The sequence below is a fragment of the Paramormyrops kingsleyae genome, chromosome 9, assembly GCF_048594095.1.
Source record: "Paramormyrops kingsleyae isolate MSU_618 chromosome 9, PKINGS_0.4, whole genome shotgun sequence".
In the NCBI taxonomy this organism is placed as follows: Eukaryota; Metazoa; Chordata; class Actinopteri; order Osteoglossiformes; family Mormyridae; genus Paramormyrops; species Paramormyrops kingsleyae.
The window spans coordinates 15,193,117-15,209,916 of record NC_132805.1 but is presented as its reverse complement, the minus strand read 5'-3'; the positions used below and the strand labels follow the sequence as shown (position 1 = coordinate 15,209,916).

Sequence of the window (16,800 nt, the reverse complement as noted above, 5' to 3'; positions counted from 1 at the left end):
GTCAGACGTGACCTTCTTGCGTTTTGCTAAAAAACGCCACAGAGAGAAAATGCTCCGATTAAATTCACCCTGAGAACCACGTGCAAAAAAACTTAGCAGAAGCAACAGACTGCTCATACGTCTTTCGCTCTCTTGTTTGTCTTTGTCAGACGTGACCTTCTTGCGTTTTGCTAAGAAACGCCACAGAAAAGAAGTTCTCTCTCGTTACGTACCTCAAAAATCAGGGGAGAGCGCGAACGCAGTCCCCCACTACCAGAAATTATGCAGTCGAGATTCCCACATTTGGGGAATTCGCAGGAGTCAGCACAGCCGCAGTGCAATGGCTGGGCCTCACCCTGGGTGAACCACCTTCGTGATCATGGTATCTCCCCTGCCAGGTAAGTATGAGTTGAGCGAAGGCCATGTGACCCTGTTGTCCTACTCACCTGCCTACTCTGGGTCGCAGTGGGAAGGTAAAGCATCGACTCCCATAATCCTCTGCGCAGACATTCTCTGTATGCGAGTGATACAGTTCAATGATTCTTTTTCCTTCCAAACACTTGCAATGACTTTTCCATGGTAACCTTTAGTTTCATCTCTGCTTTTCTTTGGTTTCACTTTCTGCCGAGGTCAGGAATTTTCTAAAGACACATTTGGGAAAATGCACTCTCCCGCACTGTTTTCTCTGCGTTCTCACAGCCTCGACAGATGTACGGCCGTCTCGCCGACCGTATCTGGCGGCTTGACGTCTGAAATGCATGATGAAATGTTCCACAGAAGAGACCAGCTGAGTACCCATTGCTCTGTCATGCTTAATATGAGAAGGAGCAAGAGCTCTAATCTGGGCTGAGCCTGAGGATAGAAGAAAAGTTGCAAGAGACTAAGACTTTAGACTTTCAACTGGATTATATGGCTCTGGCTCAGGTAAGACTGCTCTCACAGCTCAGCCTACCCTACCAGCAGTCTGCTCTGAATACAGCAAATGCTTTTTTGAAGCAAAGAGGAACGAGACTCTTTACCCTTTAATAAGAACCTGCGAGCCACAGCATGCTTACATTTTCCTCTCATCACCTGCTCATCCAACAAACATACTGCGTTCAGTAAGAAAGGCACCTGGAGATACATGCAGTTTCATCAGTCATGGTACTCAGCCTACCACAGGCATGCTCAGATTAAATTCACCCTGAGAACCACGTGCAAAAAAACTTAGCAGAAGCAACAGACTGCTCATACGTCTTTCGCTCTCTTGTTTGTCTTTGTCAGACATGACCTTCTTGCGTTTTGCTAAGAAACGCCACAGAAAAGAAGTTCTCTCTCGTTATGTACCTCAAAAATCAGGGGAGAGCGCGAACGCAGTCCCCCCCCTACCAGAAATTATGCAGTCGAGATTCCCACATTTGGGGAATTCGCAGGAGTCAGCACAGCTGCAGTGCAATGGCTGGGCCTCACCCTGGGTGAACCACCTTCGTGATCATGGTATCTCCCCTGCCAGGTAAGTATGAGTTGAGCGAAGGCCATGTGACCCTGTTGTCCTACTCACCTGCCTACTCTGGGTCGCAGTGGGAAGGTAAAGCATCGACTCCCATAATCCTCTGCGCAGACATTCTCTGTATGCGAGTGATACAGTTCAATGATTCTTTTTCCTTCCAAACACTTGCAATGACTTTTCCATGGTAACCTTTAGTTTCGTCTCTGCGTTTCTTTGGTTTCACTTTCTGCCGAGGTCAGGAATTTTCTAAAGACACATTTGGGAAAATGCACTCTCCCGCACTGTTTTCTCTGCGTTCTCACAGCCTCGACAGATGTACGGCTGTCTCGCCGACCGTATCTGGCGGCTTGACGTCTGAATTGCATGATGAAATGTTCCACAGAAGAGACCAGCTGAGTACCCATTGCTCTGTCATGCTTAATATGAGAAGGAGCAAGAGCTCTAATCTGGGCTGAGGATAGAAGAAAAGTTGCAAGGGACTAAGACTTTAGACTTTCAACTGGATTATATGGCTCTGGCTCAGGTAAGACTGCTCTCACAGCTCAGCCTACCCTACCAGCAGTCTGCTCTGAATACAGCAAATGCTTTTTTGAAGCAAAGAGGAACGAGACTCTTTACCCTTTAATAAGAACCTGCGAGCCACAGCATGCTTACATTTTCCTCTCATCACCTGCTCATCCAACAAACATACTGCGTTCAGTAAGAAAGGCACCTGGAGATACATGCAGTTTCATCAGTCATGGTGCTCAGCCTACCACAGGCATGCTCAGATTAAATTCACCCTGAGAACCACGTGCAAAAAAACTTAGCAGAAGCAACAGACTGCTCATACGTCTTTCGCTCTCTTGTTTGTCTTTGTCAGACGTGACCTTCTTGCGTTTTGCTAAGAAACGCCACAGAAAAGAAGTTCTCTCTCGTTACGTACCTCAAAAATCAGGGAAGAGCGCGAACGCAGTCCCCCACTATCAGAAATTATGCAGTCGAGATTCCCACATTTGGGGAATTCGCAGGAGTCAGCACAGCCCAAGTGCAATGGCTGGGCCTCACCCTGGGTGAACCACCTTCGTGATCATGGTATCTCCCCTGCCAGGTAAGTATGAGTTGAGCGAAGACCATGTGACCCTGTTGTCCTACTCACCTGCCTACTCTGGGTCGCAGTGGGAAGGTAAAGCGTTGACTCCCATAATCCTCTGCGCAGACATTCTCTGTATGCGAGTGATACAGTTCAATGATTCTTTTTCCTTCCAAACACTTGCAATGACTTTTACGTGGTAACCTTTAGTTTTGTCTCTGCGTTTCTTTGGTTTCACCTTCTGCCGAGGTCAGGAATTTTCTAAAGACACATTTGGGAAAATGCACTCTCCCGCACTGTTTTCTCTGCGTTCTCACAGCCTCGACAGATGTACGGCCGTCTCGCCGACCGTATCTGGCGGCTTGACGTCTGAAATGCATGATGAAATGTTCCACAGAAGAGACCAGCTGAGTACCCATTGCTCTGTCATGCTTAATATGAGAAGGAGCAAGAGCTCTAATCTGGGCTGAGCCTGAGGATAGAAGAAAAGTTGCAAGAGACTAAGACTTTAGACTTTCAACTGGATTATATGGCTCTGGCTCAGGTAAGACTGCTCTCACAGCTCAGCCTACCCTACCAGCAGTCTGCTCTGAATACAGCAAATGCTTTTTTGAAGCAAAGAGGAACGAGACTCTTTACCCTTTAATAAGAACCTGCGAGCCACAGCATGCTTACATTTTCCTCTCATCACCTGCTCATCCAACAAACATACTGCGTTCAGTAAGAAAGGCACCTGGAGATACATGCAGTTTCATCAGTCATGGTGCTCAGCCTACCACAAGCATGCTCCGATTAAATTCACCCTGAGAACCACGTGCAAAAAAACTTAGCAGAAGCAACAGACTGCTCATACGTCATTCGCTCTCTTGTTTGTCTTTGTCAGACGTGACCTTCTTGCGTTTTGCTAAGAAACGCCACAGAAAAGAAGTTCTCTCTCGTTACGTACCTCAAAAATCAGGGGAGAGCGCGAACGCAGTCCCCCACTACCAGAAATTATGCAGTCGAGATTCCCACATTTGGGGAATTCGCAGAAGTCAGCACAGCCGCAGTGCAATGGCTGGGCCTCACCCTGGGTGAACCACCTTCGTGATCATGGTATCTCCCCTGCCAGGTAAGTATGAGTTGAGCGAAGGCCATGTGACCCTGTTGTCCTACTCACCTGCCTACTCTGGGTCGCAGTGGGAAGGTAAAGCGTTGACTCCCATAATCCTCTGCACAGACATTCTCTGTATGCGAGTGATACAGTTCAATGATTCTTTTTCCTTACAAACACTTGCAATGACTTTTCCGTGGTAACCTTTAGTTTCGTCTCTGCGTTTCTTTGGTTTCACCTTCTGCCGAGGTCAGGAATTTTCTAAAGACACATTTGGGAAAATGCACTCTCCCGCACTGTTTTCTCTGCGTTCTCACAGCCTCGACAGATGTACGGCCGTCTCGCCGACCGTATCTGGCGGCTTGACGTCTGAAATGCATGATGAAATGTTCCACAGAAGAGACCAGCTGAGTACCCATTGCTCTGTCATGCTTAATATGAGAAGGAACAAGAGCTCTAATCTGGGCTGAGCCTGAGGATAGAAGAAAAGTTGCAAGAGACTAAGACTTTAGACTTTCAACTGGATTATATGGCTCTGGCTCAGGTAAGACTGCTCTCACAGCTCAGCCTACCCTACCAGCAGTCTGCTCTGAATACAGCAAATGCTTTTTTGAAGCAAAGAGGAACGAGACTCTTTACCCTTTAATAAGAACCTGCGAGCCACAGCATGCTTACATTTTCCTCTCATCACCTGCTCATCCAACAAACATACTGCGTTCAGTAAGAAAGGCACCTGGAGATACATGCAGTTTCATCAGTCATGGTGCTCAGCCTACCACAGGCATGCTCAGATTAAATTCACCCTGAGAACCACGTGCAAAAAAACTTAGCAGAAGCAACAGACTGCTCACGTCTTTCGCTCTCTTGTTTGTCTTTGTCAGACGTGACCTTCTTGCGTTTTGCTAAAAAACGCCACAGAGAGAAAATGCTCAGATTAAAATCACCCTGAGAACCACGTGCAAAAAAACTTAGCAGAAGCAACAGACTGCTAATACGTCTTTCGCTCTCTTGTTTGTCTTTGTCAGACGTGACCTTCTTGCGTTTTGCTAAGAAACGCCACAGAAAAGAAGTTCTCTCTCATTACGTACCTCAAAAATCAGGGAAGAGCGCGAACGCAGTCCCCCACTACCAGAAATTATGCAGTCGAGATTCCCACATTTGGGGAATTCGCAGGAGTCAGCACAGCCGCAGTGCAATGGCTGGGCCTCACCCTGGGTGAACCACCTTCGTGATCATGGTATCTCCCCTGCCAGGTAAGTATGAGTTGAGCGAAGGCCATGTGACCCTGTTGTCCTACTCACCTGCCTACTCTGGGTCGCAGTGGGAAGGTAAGGCGTTGACTCCCATAATCCTCTGCGCAGACATTCTCTGTATGCGAGTGATACAGTTCAATGATTCTTTTTCCTTCCAAACACCTGCAATGACTTCTCCGTGGTAACCTTTAGTTTCGTCTCTGCGTTTCTTTGGTTTCACCTTCTGCCGAGGTCAGGAATTTTCTAAAGACACATTTGGGAAAATGCACTCTCCCGCACTGTTTTCTCTGCGTTCTCACAGCCTCGACAGATGTACGGCCGTCTCGCCGACCGTATCTGGCGGCTTGACGTCTGAAATGCATGATGAAATGTTCCACAGAAGAGACCAGCTGAGTACCCATTGCTCTGTCATGCTTAATATGAGAAGGAGCAAGAGCTCTAATCTGGGCTGAGCCTGAGGATAGAAGAAAAGTTGCAAGAGACTAAGACTTTAGACTTTCAACTGGATTATATGGCTCTGGCTCAGGTAAGACTGCTCTCACAGCTCAGCCTACCCTACCAGCAGTCTGCTCTGAATACAGCAAATGCTTTTTTGAAGCAAAGAGGAACGAGACTCTTTACCCTTTAATAAGAACCTGCGAGCCACAGCATGCTTACATTTTCCTCTCATCACCTGCTCATCCAACAAACATACTGCGTTCAGTAAGAAAGGCACCTGGAGATACATGCAGTTTCATCAGTCATGGTGCTCAGCCTACCACAGGCATGCTCAGATTAAATTCACCCTGAGAACCACGTGCAAAAAAACTTAGCAGAAGCAACAGACTGCTCATACGTCATTCGCTCTTTTGTTTGTCTTTGTCAGATGTGACCTTCTTGCGTTTTGCTAAAAAACGCCACAGAGAGAAAATGCTCAGATTAAAATCACCCTGAGAACCACGTGCAAAAAAACTTAGCAGAAGCAACAGACTGCTCATACGTCTTTCGCTCTCTTGTTTGTCTTTGTCAGACGTGACCTTCTTGCGTTTTGCTAAGAAACGCCACAGAAAAGAAGTTCTCTCTCGTTACGTACCTCAAAAATCAGGGAAGAGCGCGAACGCAGTCCCCCACTACCAGAAATTATGCAGTCGAGATTCCCACATTTGGGGAATTCGCAGGAGTCAGCACAGCCCAAGTGCAATGGCTGGGCCTCACCCTGGGTGAACCACCTTCGTGATCATGGTATCTCCCCTGCCAGGTAAGTATGAGTTGAGCGAAGACCATGTGACCCTGTTGTCCTACTCACCTGCCTACTCTGGGTCGCAGTGGGAAGGTAAAGCGTTGACTCCCATAATCCTCTGCGCAGACATTCTCTGTATGCGAGTGATACAGTTCAATGATTCTTTTTCCTTCCAAACACTTGCAATGACTTTTCCGTGGTAACCTTTAGTTTTGTCTCTGCGTTTCTTTGGTTTCACCTTCTGCCGAGGTCAGGAATTTTCTAAAGACACATTTGGGAAAATGCACTCTCCCGCACTGTTTTCTCTGCGTTCTCACAGCCTCGACAGATGTACGGCCGTCTCGCCGACCGTATCTGGCGGCTTGACGTCTGAAATGCATGATGAAATGTTCCACAGAAGAGACCAGCTGAGTACCCATTGCTCTGTCATGCTTAATATGAGAAGGAGCAAGAGCTCTAATCTGGGCTGAGCCTGAGGATAGAAGAAAAGTTGCAAGAGACTAAGACTTTAGACTTTCAACTGGATTATATGGCTCTGGCTCAGGTAAGACTGCTCTCACAGCTCAGCCTACCCTACCAGCAGTCTGCTCTGAATACAGCAAATGCTTTTTTGAAGCAAAGAGGAACGAGACTCTTTACCCTTTAATAAGAACCTGCGAGCCACAGCATGCTTACATTTTCCTCTCATCACCTGCTCATCCAACAAACATACTGCGTTCAGTAAGAAAGGCACCTGGAGATACATGCAGTTTCATCAGTCATGGTGCTCAGCCTACCACAGGCATGCTCCGATTAAATTCACCCTGAGAACCACGTGCAAAAAAACTTAGCAGAAGCAACAGACTGCTCATACATCATTCGCTCTCTTGTTTGTCTTTGTCAGACGTGACCTTCTTGCGTTTTGCTAAGAAACGCCACAGAAAAGAAGTTCTCTCTCGTTACGTACCTCAAAAATCAGGGGAGAGCGCGAACGCAGTCCCCCACTACCAGAAATTATGCAGTCGAGATTCCCACATTTGGGGAATTCGCAGGAGTCAGCACAGCCGCAGTGCAATGGCTGGGCCTCACCCTGGGTGAACCACCTTCGTGATCATGGTATCTCCCCTGCCAGGTAAGTATGAGTTGAGCGAAGGCCATGTGACCCTGTTGTCCTACTCACCTGCCTACTCTGGGTCGCAGTGGGAAGGTAAAGCGTTGACTCCCATAATCCTCTGCACAGACATTCTCTGTATGCGAGTGATACAGTTCAATGATTCTTTTTCCTTACAAACACTTGCAATGACTTTTCCGTGGTAACCTTTAGTTTCGTCTCTGCGTTTCTTTGGTTTCACCTTCTGCCGAGGTCAGGAATTTTCTAAAGACACATTTGGGAAAATGCACTCTCCCGCACTGTTTTCTCTGCGTTCTCACAGCCTCGACAGATGTACGGCCGTCTCGCCGACCGTATCTGGCGGCTTGACGTCTGAAATGCATGATGAAATGTTCCACAGAAGAGACCAGCTGAGTACCAATTGCTCTGTCATGCTTAATATGAGAAGGAACAAGAGCTCTAATCTGGGCTGAGCCTGAGGATAGAAGAAAAGTTGCAAGAGACTAAGACTTTAGACTTTCAACTGGATTATATGGCTCTGGCTCAGGTAAGACTGCTCTCACAGCTCAGCCTACCCTACCAGCAGTCTGCTCTGAATACAGCAAATGCTTTTTTGAAGCAAAGAGGAACGAGACTCTTTACCCTTTAATAAGAACCTGCGAGCCACAGCATGCTTACATTTTCCTCTCATCACCTGCTCATCCAACAAACATACTGCGTTCAGTAAGAAAGGCACCTGGAGATACATGCAGTTTCATCAGTCATGGTGCTCAGCCTACCACAGGCATGCTCCGATTAAATTCACCCTGAGAACCACGTGCAAAAAAACTTAGCAGAAGCAACAGACTGCTCATACGTCTTTCGCTCTCTTGTTTGTCTTTGTCAGACGTGACCTTCTTGCGTTTTGCTAAGAAACGCCACAGAAAAGAAGTTCTCTCTCGTTACGTACCTCAAAAATCAGGGGAGAGCGCGAACGCAGTCCCCCACTACCAGAAATTATGCAGTCGAGATTCCCACATTTGGGGAATTCGCAGGAGTCAGCACAGCCGCAGTGCAATGGCTGGGCCTCACCCTGGGTGAACCACCTTCGTGATCATGGTATCTCCCCTGCCAGGTAAGTATGAGTTGAGCGAAGGCCATGTGACCCTGTTGTCCTACTCACCTGCCTACTCTGGGTCGCAGTGGGAAGGTAAAGCGTTGACTCCCATAATCCTCTGCGCAGACATTCTCTGTATGCGAGTGATACAGTTCAATGATTCTTTTTCCTTCCAAACACCTGCAATGACTTCTCCGTGGTAACCTTTAGTTTCGTCTCTGCGTTTCTTTGGTTTCACCTTCTGCCGAGGTCAGGAATTTTCTAAAGACACATTTGGGAAAATGCACTCTCCCGCACTGTTTTCTCTGCGTTCTCACAGCCTCGACAGATGTACGGCCGTCTCGCCGACCGTATCTGGCGGCTTGACGTCTGAAATGCATGATGAAATGTTCCACAGAAGAGACCAGCTGAGTACCCATTGCTCTGTCATGCTTAATATGAGAAGGAGCAAGAGCTCTAATCTGGGCTGAGCCTGAGGATAGAAGAAAAGTTGCAAGAGACTAAGACTTTAGACTTTCAACTGGATTATATGGCTCTGGCTCAGGTAAGACTGCTCTCACAGCTCAGCCTACCCTACCAGCAGTCTGCTCTGAATACAGCAAATGCTTTTTTGAAGCAAAGAGGAACGAGACTCTTTACCCTTTAATAAGAACCTGCGAGCCACAGCATGCTTACATTTTCCTCTCATCACCTGCTCATCCAACAAACATACTGCGTTCAGTAAGAAAGGCACCTGGAGATACATGCAGTTTCATCAGTCATGGTGCTCAGCCTACCACAGGCATGCTCAGATTAAATTCACCCTGAGAACCACGTGCAAAAAAACTTAGCAGAAGCAACAGACTGCTCATACGTCTTTCGCTCTCTTGTTTGTCTTTGTCAGACGTGACCTTCTTGCGTTTTGCTAAGAAACGCCACAGAAAAGAAGTTCTCTCTCGTTACGTACCTCAAAAATCAGGGGAGAGCGCGAACGCAGTCCCCCACTACCAGAAATTATGCAGTCGAGATTCCCACATTTGGGGAATTCGCAGGAGTCAGCACAGCCGCAGTGCAATGGCTGGGCCTCACCCTGGGTGAACCACCTTCGTGATCATGGTATCTCCCCTGCCAGGTAAGTATGAGTTGAGCGAAGGCCATGTGACCCTGTTGTCCTACTCACCTGCCTACTCTGGGTCGCAGTGGGAAGGTAAAGCGTTGACTCCCATAATCCTCTGCGCAGACATTCTCTGTATGCGAGTGATACAGTTCAATGATTCTTTTTCCTTCCAAACACCTGCAATGACTTCTCCGTGGTAACCTTTAGTTTCGTCTCTGCGTTTCTTTGGTTTCACCTTCTGCCGAGGTCAGGAATTTTCTAAAGACACATTTGGGAAAATGCACTCTCCCGCACTGTTTTCTCTGCGTTCTCACAGCCTCGACAGATGTACGGCCGTCTCGCCGACCGTATCTGGCGGCTTGACGTCTGAAATGCATGATGAAATGTTCCACAGAAGAGACCAGCTGAGTACCCATTGCTCTGTCATGCTTAATATGAGAAGGAACAAGAGCTCTAATCTGGGCTGAGCCTGAGGATAGAAGAAAAGTTGCAAGAGACTAAGACTTTAGACTTTCAACTGGATTATATGGCTCTGGCTCAGGTAAGACTGCTCTCACAGCTCAGCCTACCCTACCAGCAGTCTGCTCTGAATACAGCAAATGCTTTTTTGAAGCAAAGAGGAACGAGACTCTTTACCCTTTAATAAGAACCTGCGAGCCACAGCATGCTTACATTTTCCTCTCATCACCTGCTCATCCAACAAACATACTGCGTTCAGTAAGAAAGGCACCTGGAGATACATGCAGTTTCATCAGTCATGGTGCTCAGCCTACCACAGGCATGCTCAGATTAAATTCACCCTGAGAACCACGTGCAAAAAAACTTAGCAGAAGCAACAGACTGCTCACGTCTTTCGCTCTCTTGTTTGTCTTTGTCAGACGTGACCTTCTTGCGTTTTGCTAAAAAACGCCACAGAGAGAAAATGCTCAGATTAAAATCACCCTGAGAACCACGTGCAAAAAAACTTAGCAGAAGCAACAGACTGCTAATACGTCTTTCGCTCTCTTGTTTGTCTTTGTCAGACGTGACCTTCTTGCGTTTTGCTAAGAAACGCCACAGAAAAGAAGTTCTCTCTCGTTACGTACCTCAAAAATCAGGGAAAAGCGCGAACGCAGTCCCCCACTACCAGAAATTATGCAGTCGAGATTCCCACATTTGGGGAATTCGCAGGAGTCAGCACAGCCGCAGTGCAATGGCTGGGCCTCACCCTGGGTGAACCACCTTCGTGATCATGGTATCTCCCCTGCCAGGTAAGTATGAGTTGAGCGAAGGCCATGTGACCCTGTTGTCCTACTCACCTGCCTACTCTGGGTCGCAGTGGGAAGGTAAAGCGTTGACTCCCATAATCCTCTGCGCAGACATTCTCTGTATGCGAGTGATACAGTTCAATGATTCTTTTTCCTTCCAAACACTTGCAATGACTTTTCCGTGGTAACCTTTAGTTTCGTCTCTGCGTTTCTTTGGTTTCACCTTCTGCCGAGGTCAGGAATTTTCTAAAGACACATTTGGGAAAATGCACTCTCCCGCACTGTTTTCTCTGCGTTCTCACAGCCTCGACAGATGTACGGCCGTCTCGCCGACCGTATCTGGCGGCTTGACGTCTGAAATGCATGATGAAATGTTCCACAGAAGAGACCAGCTGAGTACCCATTGCTCTGTCATGCTTAATATGAGAAGGAGCAAGAGCTCTAATCTGGGCTGAGCCTGAGGATAGAAGAAAAGTTGCAAGAGACTAAGACTTTAGACTTTCAACTGGATTATATGGCTCTGGCTCAGGTAAGACTGCTCTCACAGCTCAGCCTACCCTACCAGCAGTCTGCTCTGAATACAGCAAATGCTTTTTTGAAGCAAAGAGGAACGAGACTCTTTACCCTTTAATAAGAACCTGCGAGCCACAGCATGCTTACATTTTCCTCTCATCACCTGCTCATCCAACAAACATACTGCGTTCAGTAAGAAAGGCACCTGGAGATACATGCAGTTTCATCAGTCATGGTGCTCAGCCTACCACAGGCATGCTCAGATTAAATTCACCCTGAGAACCACGTGCAAAAAAACTTAGCAGAAGCAACAGACTGCTCATACGTCATTCGCTCTCTTGTTTGTCTTTGTCAGATGTGACCTTCTTGCGTTTTGCTAAAAAACGCCACAGAGAGAAAATGCTCAGATTAAAATCACCCTGAGAACCACGTGCAAAAAAACTTAGCAGAAGCAACAGACTGCTCATACGTCTTTCGCTCTCTTGTTTGTCTTTGTCAGACGTGACCTTCTTGCGTTTTGCTAAGAAACGCCACAGAAAAGAAGTTCTCTCTCGTTACGTACCTCAAAAATCAGGGAAGAGCGCGAACGCAGTCCCCCACTACCAGAAATTATGCAGTCGAGATTCCCACATTTGGGGAATTCGCAGGAGTCAGCACAGCCCAAGTGCAATGGCTGGGCCTCACCCTGGGTGAACCACCTTCGTGATCATGGTATCTCCCCTGCCAGGTAAGTATGAGTTGAGCGAAGACCATGTGACCCTGTTGTCCTACTCACCTGCCTACTCTGGGTCGCAGTGGGAAGGTAAAGCGTTGACTCCCATAATCCTCTGCGCAGACATTCTCTGTATGCGAGTGATACAGTTCAATGATTCTTTTTCCTTCCAAACACTTGCAATGACTTTTCCGTGGTAACCTTTAGTTTCGTCTCTGCGTTTCTTTGGTTTCACCTTCTGCCGAGGTCAGGAATTTTCTAAAGACACATTTGGGAAAATGCACTCTCCCGCACTGTTTTCTCTGCGTTCTCACAGCCTCGACAGATGTACGGCCGTCTCGCCGACCGTATCTGGCGGCTTGACGTCTGAAATGCATGATGAAATGTTCCACAGAAGAGACCAGCTGAGTACCCATTGCTCTGTCATGCTTAATATGAGAAGGAGCAAGAGCTCTAATCTGGGCTGAGCCTGAGGATAGAAGAAAAGTTGCAAGAGACTAAGACTTTAGACTTTCAACTGGATTATATGGCTCTGGCTCAGGTAAGACTGCTCTCACAGCTCAGCCTACCCTACCAGCAGTCTGCTCTGAATACAGCAAATGCTTTTTTGAAGCAAAGAGGAACGAGACTCTTTACCCTTTAATAAGAACCTGCGAGCCACAGCATGCTTACATTTTCCTCTCATCACCTGCTCATCCAACAAACATACTGCGTTCAGTAAGAAAGGCACCTGGAGATACATGCAGTTTCATCAGTCATGGTGCTCAGCCTACCACAGGCATGCTCCGATTAAATTCACCCTGAGAACCACGTGCAAAAAAACTTAGCAGAAGCAACAGACTGCTCATACATCATTCGCTCTCTTGTTTGTCTTTGTCAGACGTGACCTTCTTGCGTTTTGCTAAGAAACGCCACAGAAAAGAAGTTCTCTCTCGTTACGTACCTCAAAAATCAGGGGAGAGCGCGAACGCAGTCCCCCACTACCAGAAATTATGCAGTCGAGATTCCCACATTTGGGGAATTCGCAGGAGTCAGCACAGCCGCAGTGCAATGGCTGGGCCTCACCCTGGGTGAACCACCTTCGTGATCATGGTATCTCCCCTGCCAGGTAAGTATGAGTTGAGCGAAGGCCATGTGACCCTGTTGTCCTACTCACCTGCCTACTCTGGGTCGCAGTGGGAAGGTAAAGCGTTGACTCCCATAATCCTCTGCACAGACATTCTCTGTATGCGAGTGATACAGTTCAATGATTCTTTTTCCTTACAAACACTTGCAATGACTTTTCCGTGGTAACCTTTAGTTTCGTCTCTGCGTTTCTTTGGTTTCACCTTCTGCCGAGGTCAGGAATTTTCTAAAGACACATTTGGGAAAATGCACTCTCCCGCACTGTTTTCTCTGCGTTCTCACAGCCTCGACAGATGTACGGCCGTCTCGCCGACCGTATCTGGCGGCTTGACGTCTGAAATGCATGATGAAATGTTCCACAGAAGAGACCAGCTGAGTACCAATTGCTCTGTCATGCTTAATATGAGAAGGAACAAGAGCTCTAATCTGGGCTGAGCCTGAGGATAGAAGAAAAGTTGCAAGAGACTAAGACTTTAGACTTTCAACTGGATTATATGGCTCTGGCTCAGGTAAGACTGCTCTCACAGCTCAGCCTACCCTACCAGCAGTCTGCTCTGAATACAGCAAATGCTTTTTTGAAGCAAAGAGGAACGAGACTCTTTACCCTTTAATAAGAACCTGCGAGCCACAGCATGCTTACATTTTCCTCTCATCACCTGCTCATCCAACAAACATACTGCGTTCAGTAAGAAAGGCACCTGGAGATACATGCAGTTTCATCAGTCATGGTGCTCAGCCTACCACAGGCATGCTCCGATTAAATTCACCCTGAGAACCACGTGCAAAAAAACTTAGCAGAAGCAACAGACTGCTCATACGTCTTTCGCTCTCTTGTTTGTCTTTGTCAGACGTGACCTTCTTGCGTTTTGCTAAGAAACGCCACAGAAAAGAAGTTCTCTCTCGTTACGTACCTCAAAAATCAGGGGAGAGCGCGAACGCAGTCCCCCACTACCAGAAATTATGCAGTCGAGATTCCCACATTTGGGGAATTCGCAGGAGTCAGCACAGCCGCAGTGCAATGGCTGGGCCTCACCCTGGGTGAACCACCTTCGTGATCATGGTATCTCCCCTGCCAGGTAAGTATGAGTTGAGCGAAGGCCATGTGACCCTGTTGTCCTACTCACCTGCCTACTCTGGGTCGCAGTGGGAAGGTAAAGCGTTGACTCCCATAATCCTCTGCGCAGACATTCTCTGTATGCGAGTGATACAGTTCAATGATTCTTTTTCCTTCCAAACACCTGCAATGACTTCTCCGTGGTAACCTTTAGTTTCGTCTCTGCGTTTCTTTGGTTTCACCTTCTGCCGAGGTCAGGAATTTTCTAAAGACACATTTGGGAAAATGCACTCTCCCGCACTGTTTTCTCTGCGTTCTCACAGCCTCGACAGATGTACGGCCGTCTCGCCGACCGTATCTGGCGGCTTGACGTCTGAAATGCATGATGAAATGTTCCACAGAAGAGACCAGCTGAGTACCCATTGCTCTGTCATGCTTAATATGAGAAGGAGCAAGAGCTCTAATCTGGGCTGAGCCTGAGGATAGAAGAAAAGTTGCAAGAGACTAAGACTTTAGACTTTCAACTGGATTATATGGCTCTGGCTCAGGTAAGACTGCTCTCACAGCTCAGCCTACCCTACCAGCAGTCTGCTCTGAATACAGCAAATGCTTTTTTGAAGCAAAGAGGAACGAGACTCTTTACCCTTTAATAAGAACCTGCGAGCCACAGCATGCTTACATTTTCCTCTCATCACCTGCTCATCCAACAAACATACTGCGTTCAGTAAGAAAGGCACCTGGAGATACATGCAGTTTCATCAGTCATGGTGCTCAGCCTACCACAGGCATGCTCAGATTAAATTCACCCTGAGAACCACGTGCAAAAAAACTTAGCAGAAGCAACAGACTGCTCATACGTCTTTCGCTCTCTTGTTTGTCTTTGTCAGACGTGACCTTCTTGCGTTTTGCTAAGAAACGCCACAGAAAAGAAGTTCTCTCTCGTTACGTACCTCAAAAATCAGGGGAGAGCGCGAACGCAGTCCCCCACTACCAGAAATTATGCAGTCGAGATTCCCACATTTGGGGAATTCGCAGGAGTCAGCACAGCCGCAGTGCAATGGCTGGGCCTCACCCTGGGTGAACCACCTTCGTGATCATGGTATCTCCCCTGCCAGGTAAGTATGAGTTGAGCGAAGGCCATGTGACCCTGTTGTCCTACTCACCTGCCTACTCTGGGTCGCAGTGGGAAGGTAAAGCGTTGACTCCCATAATCCTCTGCGCAGACATTCTCTGTATGCGAGTGATACAGTTCAATGATTCTTTTTCCTTCCAAACACCTGCAATGACTTCTCCGTGGTAACCTTTAGTTTCGTCTCTGCGTTTCTTTGGTTTCACCTTCTGCCGAGGTCAGGAATTTTCTAAAGACACATTTGGGAAAATGCACTCTCCCGCACTGTTTTCTCTGCGTTCTCACAGCCTCGACAGATGTACGGCCGTCTCGCCGACCGTATCTGGCGGCTTGACGTCTGAAATGCATGATGAAATGTTCCACAGAAGAGACCAGCTGAGTACCCATTGCTCTGTCATGCTTAATATGAGAAGGAACAAGAGCTCTAATCTGGGCTGAGCCTGAGGATAGAAGAAAAGTTGCAAGAGACTAAGACTTTAGACTTTCAACTGGATTATATGGCTCTGGCTCAGGTAAGACTGCTCTCACAGCTCAGCCTACCCTACCAGCAGTCTGCTCTGAATACAGCAAATGCTTTTTTGAAGCAAAGAGGAACGAGACTCTTTACCCTTTAATAAGAACCTGCGAGCCACAGCATGCTTACATTTTCCTCTCATCACCTGCTCATCCAACAAACATACTGCGTTCAGTAAGAAAGGCACCTGGAGATACATGCAGTTTCATCAGTCATGGTGCTCAGCCTACCACAGGCATGCTCAGATTAAATTCACCCTGAGAACCACGTGCAAAAAAACTTAGCAGAAGCAACAGACTGCTCACGTCTTTCGCTCTCTTGTTTGTCTTTGTCAGACGTGACCTTCTTGCGTTTTGCTAAAAAACGCCACAGAGAGAAAATGCTCAGATTAAAATCACCCTGAGAACCACGTGCAAAAAAACTTAGCAGAAGCAACAGACTGCTAATACGTCTTTCGCTCTCTTGTTTGTCTTTGTCAGACGTGACCTTCTTGCGTTTTGCTAAGAAACGCCACAGAAAAGAAGTTCTCTCTCGTTACGTACCTCAAAAATCAGGGAAAAGCGCGAACGCAGTCCCCCACTACCAGAAATTATGCAGTCGAGATTCCCACATTTGGGGAATTCGCAGGAGTCAGCACAGCCGCAGTGCAATGGCTGGGCCTCACCCTGGGTGAACCACCTTCGTGATCATGGTATCTCCCCTGCCAGGTAAGTATGAGTTGAGCGAAGGCCATGTGACCCTGTTGTCCTACTCACCTGCCTACTCTGGGTCGCAGTGGGAAGGTAAAGCGTTGACTCCCATAATCCTCTGCGCAGACATTCTCTGTATGCGAGTGATACAGTTCAATGATTCTTTTTCCTTCCAAACACTTGCAATGACTTTTCCGTGGTAACCTTTAGTTTCGTCTCTGCGTTTCTTTGGTTTCACCTTCTGCCGAGGTCAGGAATTTTCTAAAGACACATTTGGGAAAATGCACTCTCCCGCACTGTTTTCTCTGCGTTCTCACAGCCTCGACAGATGTACGGCCGTCTCGCCGACCGTATCTGGCGGCTTGACGTCTGAAATGCATGATGAAATGTTCCACAGAAGAGACCAGCTGAGTACCCATTGCTCTGTCAT

General features: G+C 47.5%; 15 non-coding genes across 15 annotated transcripts; all 15 read right to left on the bottom strand.

The window, feature by feature from the left end:
• Positions 1–221: 221 nt before the first annotated feature.
• LOC140592783 (U1 spliceosomal RNA) lies at positions 222–385 on the bottom strand. Its single transcript, XR_011993236.1, has one exon. It is a non-coding gene; the product is annotated as a U1 spliceosomal RNA (small nuclear RNA).
• A 929-nt stretch (positions 386–1,314) lies between these two features.
• Positions 1,315–1,479, bottom strand: LOC140592896 (U1 spliceosomal RNA). Its single transcript, XR_011993348.1, has one exon. It is a non-coding gene; the product is annotated as a U1 spliceosomal RNA (small nuclear RNA).
• Positions 1,480–2,402: 923 nt separating this feature from the next.
• On the bottom strand, positions 2,403–2,566 carry LOC140592837 (U1 spliceosomal RNA). Its single transcript, XR_011993290.1, has one exon. It is a non-coding gene; the product is annotated as a U1 spliceosomal RNA (small nuclear RNA).
• Positions 2,567–3,495: 929 nt separating this feature from the next.
• LOC140592844 (U1 spliceosomal RNA) lies at positions 3,496–3,659 on the bottom strand. The gene has a single exon (XR_011993297.1). It is a non-coding gene; the product is annotated as a U1 spliceosomal RNA (small nuclear RNA).
• Positions 3,660–4,730: 1,071 nt separating this feature from the next.
• On the bottom strand, positions 4,731–4,894 carry LOC140592857 (U1 spliceosomal RNA). Its single transcript, XR_011993310.1, has one exon. It is a non-coding gene; the product is annotated as a U1 spliceosomal RNA (small nuclear RNA).
• A 1,073-nt stretch (positions 4,895–5,967) lies between these two features.
• On the bottom strand, positions 5,968–6,131 carry LOC140592818 (U1 spliceosomal RNA). Its single transcript, XR_011993271.1, has one exon. It is a non-coding gene; the product is annotated as a U1 spliceosomal RNA (small nuclear RNA).
• Positions 6,132–7,060: 929 nt separating this feature from the next.
• LOC140592782 (U1 spliceosomal RNA) lies at positions 7,061–7,224 on the bottom strand. The gene has a single exon (XR_011993235.1). It is a non-coding gene; the product is annotated as a U1 spliceosomal RNA (small nuclear RNA).
• Positions 7,225–8,153: 929 nt separating this feature from the next.
• Positions 8,154–8,317, bottom strand: LOC140592781 (U1 spliceosomal RNA). Its single transcript, XR_011993234.1, has one exon. It is a non-coding gene; the product is annotated as a U1 spliceosomal RNA (small nuclear RNA).
• A 929-nt stretch (positions 8,318–9,246) lies between these two features.
• LOC140592780 (U1 spliceosomal RNA) lies at positions 9,247–9,410 on the bottom strand. Its single transcript, XR_011993233.1, has one exon. It is a non-coding gene; the product is annotated as a U1 spliceosomal RNA (small nuclear RNA).
• A 1,071-nt stretch (positions 9,411–10,481) lies between these two features.
• LOC140592828 (U1 spliceosomal RNA) lies at positions 10,482–10,645 on the bottom strand. Its single transcript, XR_011993281.1, has one exon. It is a non-coding gene; the product is annotated as a U1 spliceosomal RNA (small nuclear RNA).
• Positions 10,646–11,718: 1,073 nt separating this feature from the next.
• LOC140592817 (U1 spliceosomal RNA) lies at positions 11,719–11,882 on the bottom strand. The gene has a single exon (XR_011993270.1). It is a non-coding gene; the product is annotated as a U1 spliceosomal RNA (small nuclear RNA).
• A 929-nt stretch (positions 11,883–12,811) lies between these two features.
• On the bottom strand, positions 12,812–12,975 carry LOC140592779 (U1 spliceosomal RNA). The gene has a single exon (XR_011993232.1). It is a non-coding gene; the product is annotated as a U1 spliceosomal RNA (small nuclear RNA).
• Positions 12,976–13,904: 929 nt separating this feature from the next.
• LOC140592778 (U1 spliceosomal RNA) lies at positions 13,905–14,068 on the bottom strand. The gene has a single exon (XR_011993231.1). It is a non-coding gene; the product is annotated as a U1 spliceosomal RNA (small nuclear RNA).
• Positions 14,069–14,997: 929 nt separating this feature from the next.
• LOC140592777 (U1 spliceosomal RNA) lies at positions 14,998–15,161 on the bottom strand. Its single transcript, XR_011993230.1, has one exon. It is a non-coding gene; the product is annotated as a U1 spliceosomal RNA (small nuclear RNA).
• A 1,071-nt stretch (positions 15,162–16,232) lies between these two features.
• On the bottom strand, positions 16,233–16,396 carry LOC140592827 (U1 spliceosomal RNA). Its single transcript, XR_011993280.1, has one exon. It is a non-coding gene; the product is annotated as a U1 spliceosomal RNA (small nuclear RNA).
• Between the last annotated feature and the right edge of the window lie 404 nt (positions 16,397–16,800).